Below are 5,756 nucleotides of genomic sequence, written 5' to 3'. Positions count from 1 at the left end.
ACTAGCATGGGGTACCTAATAAAGTGGCCGGTGAGTGTATATATATATATATATATATATATATATATATATATAAATTCAGAATTGATTGAAACACATATTTCCACAGGCTGTATTGAGTGAGTGCATGACAGCTAGTGTAGCCATGGATACATTGTTAAACTAGTTAATGAATGAATGTTAAATGGAATAAAACCAATGGATCAATGGTGAAAAGGGTTAGTCAAACGTAACAGATAGTGGGAATATATCAGACAAAAAAAGTTGGGAACCACTGATCGGGAACAAAATGTTTTTTTTTCTTAAATTAGGATAATATTCCCTTTAATTGACAGTAATTGTAGCTATGTTTGGACTTTCACTGTTTAGTTCCTGTTCAGCTGGCATCATTCAAGCTGCGGTTCAGAGGGTTTTGGCTTTGACCTGATTCCTCTTAAAAATTCACTGCTGGTGTGAAATGTATTTTGGGTGGAGGGATTGATGAGACGTGTCTGCTGCCACTCAGCTTTGTGTTTACTACCGAGTTCACTGACAAATACAGTACACAAAATCATCACTGGAGAAATCTAGTTTTTACCATGGCAACACTATTTCACAGTCAGTCCCCCTTTTCATAACATAAGTCAGTTATGTGGAAAGTATTGTCTAATTGTGAAATATTTAATTTTTTTCATTATTTACAAGAAAATAAAAGCCTTCAGTTTCAACTGTAAGGAATCCAATCCATTTTTTGTGGTAATTTGGTTAAAAATAAACCCATGTTTAAGATATAGACAGTTTTTTTAAGGGGTCTGATTTGACCGGAGGACAACAGGAGGGTTAAAATCGTGTGAAGATATTAGACATTGGGGTGACTAGATGTTTATCAGCACTAATGCGGTGCATTCCTTAATGTCCTTGAATGCCTATTTTAAATTGTAATGGAATTTGTTGCTCAGCATATTTCACTTGATAATAAATTGTTGGCATGTTTTCTGATTGCGCAGCAGGACAAAAGTTTGATGAGGCCTTAGGTTGGGGCGGCTGTGGGTCAGTGGTAGAGCGGTTGCCTGCTAATTGGAAGGTTGGTGGTTCAACCCCTGTTCCATGTCAAAGTGTCCTTGGGCAAGACACTGAACCGATGCTGAAAAGACTGTTGCTTGCTCTGGAGGGAACTACTAGAACTGTTGGGTCCTTGTAAATGATAGACCTGGGTCTAGACCTACTCTATCTGTAAAGTATCTCGAGATAAGCCTTATATGAATTGATACTATAAAGAAAAGGTCATGGGTGGGTTTACATTTCCATGACAAGCGGGATGGTTGGGTTTAGGTAAAGGTCGTGGGTGGGCTTACGCTTCTGTGATGTGGGAATAACGGGAGGGTTAAAGAAGAAGGCAACTTTAGGAAAGGTGCCATGCAGGAGATGAACCCAGGTCTCCTGGGTGACGGTCTTGTATTTGACACTTCCATCACCCCAACCAACCTCCCTCCGCGGAATATCCCCCTTACATACTACTCGCTAAACCCCGTGTAGCTGCTGCTCTGCCCGGTACGTTTTACACACGCCCGAAGGTGCCTTTTAGTCCCATTGCATGCTGACGCCGTCAGTATAAATGGCCGTATATCTGGGGAACGTGAATGTCTGGACCAAATTTTCATAACAGGTTTGATTGTTGTGGGGACATTTCCTTCAAAAACTAAAGTTTTGGCCCTATTATGGCGCAAGAGGAAAAGTCGGGGGTTAACTGAAGTTAAGTTGAGATACTGCATGTGGGGACCATGAACAAACCATTGTGTCAATCCAGTGCAACATGGTAAGATGTTGTCCTCAATGTGTGATAACTTTGACAACACGATGGCGCTAATGGAGAGTCAGGGGATCACCAATGTCATCAGGATTCATCCTCTGGGGACTGTGATTTTCTGTAAAAAAAAAGGCAAGATGGTCCATCTGACTGTTTTTGAGATATAGAATAGAACAGCATAGAACAGAATGCCTATATTGTCATTATACACACTATATCTCAATATACACAGTACCTGTGCAATGAGATTGAAGCAAACCCTTAACAGTGTCAAGACAAAATATAAAGTATAGGTAATGCAGAAAAGAGGGGTGGAGCCTGGTGCACAGTTCTTAGAGCATCTATATACATATACTGTATATGTCTCATATATATATATATATATATATATATATATATATATATATATATATATATATATATATATATATATATATATATATATATATATATATCTCAGTCTGGAGGGAGAGCAGTGGACCGACACTCCCTTGAATTAAGCACCCTTCACCCATGCAGCCGACTTACCACTCAAGAAAGTAGAATGCCGCTCCTCCTCATGTGTTTATCTCCATCTCCATTTTTGTCAATGATGTACTGTACATTTCTTAAAAATAGTCAACATTTACTGGTGGTTCAACTCACTTTGTTCTGATTGTGTGTGAAGAGCATCACGACATCTGTGGGCTGTGTGTGGAGGTTCACACTCTTACTGTATGGTGTTTGAGCCTCACACCACTCACTGCACTAGCTCCTCTTTTCCCTTACGAGGGAGTTTCGTGCACTCCCTGCTCCAAAAACTGTCATGTAGGTGTTGAAGGAGGGATGCATGCCTGTATTCTTCTTCTTCTCACTTTTCAGGATTTAATGGTCAAACCTGCTCACTTTTGAACATCCCTCCTCCACGTTATATTTAAACATGTTTTCCTTTTTTGACACTGTCAGAAGCAAGACGCCAAAAAAAGCTAGCAGTACTGTATTAACATGCTTAATAAGTAGGTTTGAAGTTTTCATAAATGGCATACCTGTTGACAAGCAGCTGGAACCCCTTTCACCTCACATTCAAAATGCATCCAAGTAAAAAGCTGTTGACAAAAGATTCTTGCATGTGTCCGCTCTCTGAGTGCCGCACACTGATGTTCACTGTGTTGAAGCCATAGAATATTGCCATAAGTATAATTCAACCCTTGTGTTTTTTCCTATACTGTATGTTGCATTGAAACATGCCCTTGATCAAGGAACCCTCGCAGGGTGCGCGCTACGTGGAGTCCATTAGCCATTGAGACGAGCAACACGTGGACAGAGATGGAGAGAGGGAGGTTGTGGCTGAAAGGTTCAAGGCGAGTGCGAAGACAATGAATCAAAACTTGGCTGATGAGATTGTCAGTTTGCAAACAGGATGTAGAGCCTATCAGGTAGAACAGCCTGGTCTTTCTACAGAAGAGAAAGACGAGGACAGAGACAATTCCAGTGATGACTAATGGTATGATTGGAGATGGGGTACTTCAGGCCTGCAGTGCCCCATCACTTTCAGGTTGTAAGGAGCATTCCTTTTTTTTTTGGTTTTCATTCATTTGCTACACATGTGAATCCTTTGCATCACTGCTGGCTATTTTTCAAACCATGCTCTAGTTTTTAAAAATGTTTAACCCATGTCCTTCCTTCAATGACATAAAAAATGACATAAACTTTAGTTTACCGAGTATATCATCATTTGGATGTAAGACTGCACTTCTACTGCATTAACAATAAAAAACCTTAAAGGGCCGATGACATGAAAATTTCACTTTCCGAGGTTTTTTTACATTAAAATGGACCCCTAGTGGCTTGAAATGGTGATAGGTGTAAACCGAGCCCTGGGTATCCTTCTCTGCCTTTGAGAAACTGATGGGCCAATCTGGAATCTTGCCCCTTATGAGGTCATAAGGGGAAAGGTTACCTCCCCTCTTCTCTGCTTTGCCCGCCTAGAGAATTTGGCCCACCCATGAGAGAGAAAGACATCATGGCTTTAGAACAAGCAAAGTGGCATTTTTTTCACACACTCAAATGAAATTAAGTCCTTGGAATGGTACAGGAAGTACCTTAAAAAAATGTTGAAGCATTTTTTGGAAATTGCCAGCAATAATACCAATGTCATGTATAGCCTAATACATGACATTGGCCTGGGTGGATAGCAATGCAAGATGAAAACCAAATTCCAACTTCCCTTGTGTACATGGTGTATATTTATAGGTATATAGGTGGGTTTAGTCAACAATCGACCTCCATAACACCGAGAAATACGATTTCAAGTGTTGAATGCACAGAAAATTGTTGGTAGAATAAATACATTTTTGGCTTTTGTCTCTTAGGGACAATCTGGTTTACAAACCAGGCTTCATCTGGATAAAGGACTATTCTTTTGGACGATTTAACACAAACTATAGCCTGCTTTACCAACTCTTATATGAGGTTCAATTTGACTTTCCTGGAAGTATTATTAAACTGAGTGAGTTACGTGTTATGGATTTTTTTTCCAATTTCTTGTTTTATTGCTAGCTCCTTGCATTATGCTGTGTTATATTAAAGTTCTTTATCAGTTTTTTTTAATTGACTTGACATCACTTTGAATGTCCTGCATCTTTCTGGTGTTGAATATTACAACAGGTATGAAGGTTTTGTGATGCTGATTAGAAAGCGGATGCGGGTCTAATTTATCATATTCAGTCAGCGGCACTCCTATTCTCATCCCGGTGCCAAATGGACAGGTCGTCATTTTGCCGGCAGCGGGCTGTCAGTGGGACCGAGGCCTGTGTGTGGTTGAATATGTTAGTGTGTGAGCGTCCATCCTGCCTTCAGCATCACTCCTTTTCACTGCAGCCATAATTACCACTGTCTGAGGGTAACCAACAGTGGCGGATCTCATTATGCCGTGATATGGGTCTCGTCTGCATATACAGGCACACATACACTGCTTATTTACATATGAATGTATCCAGTTTTGCACACACCCACAAGCAGACACCCACTTATCTACCCGCCCCCCACACATGCAGCATTTGCATTTAAAAGCGTTAATGTGCAACACACATGTTACATTGTACACACGCACACAGCAGCATTATTCACACGTGCACCTCACACATATGGGCTACTCATAAATTTAGACTCTTCCGTCGGAAGGGCCTTGCCAGCCGACAGGGATGTGAACCCAATATAGAGTCCCAGAGATAAGCCAGTGACTCTGGAAGCAGAACTAATATTATTTGCACGGTGTCGAACGTTTATCTGGCGCCGCCCGCAAAGTGATGGTTCGGTGTCACTTTTGTTTAATAATGATGTGCCAATAGTAATATGCCTGCTGGCTGGAAACCTATTACAGTTCAAAAGATTATCCAAATACAATCTAATTTGGAATATTGCATTTTGACAGGCTGTGACTGGAGGAGGTGGGCTGGTAATACGATACTTTCTTTCCTTTTTAAAAATTCCAATTAACATTTTTAATGCTCAACAAACCAGTGGTGACTGCAAATATGCGAGGTGTTTGACTGTGCCAAATCTCCTGATGGGTTTCACACAAAGCAGTGGGAGAAAAAATAACTTTGGACAATGCAAACTTTTGATTGGGTGAGTGCCGTGTTTGGACTCTCCTCTCTGTTGACTTTAAATTGACATTGTGAAAAAGAGATAATCTTTACTGTAGGAGAGGAAACACCGTCAAGCTGTAAGAAATACGAAAATACCTACGTTACGTTCATCATTCTTATCGGAGATGACAGAGTTGCCTGAATGAAGCATTCTTACATTCCTACTTTAATATCACATATTTACATTCACAGCCTGTAAATTAGTATTAAGCAAATGCTACTTATTGAAATACACTATTACGTTATTAAAAGTCCCATGGCATGAAAATGTACCTTATGTGGGTTTTTCATTAACATTAATATCCGTCTCTCCATCCTGCCCATGGTCTCCCAGTGGCTAG

This window comes from Etheostoma cragini, chromosome 14 (assembly GCF_013103735.1).
Source record: "Etheostoma cragini isolate CJK2018 chromosome 14, CSU_Ecrag_1.0, whole genome shotgun sequence".
NCBI classification, from domain to species: Eukaryota; Metazoa; Chordata; class Actinopteri; order Perciformes; family Percidae; genus Etheostoma; species Etheostoma cragini.
This window is presented reverse-complemented; position numbering follows the sequence as displayed.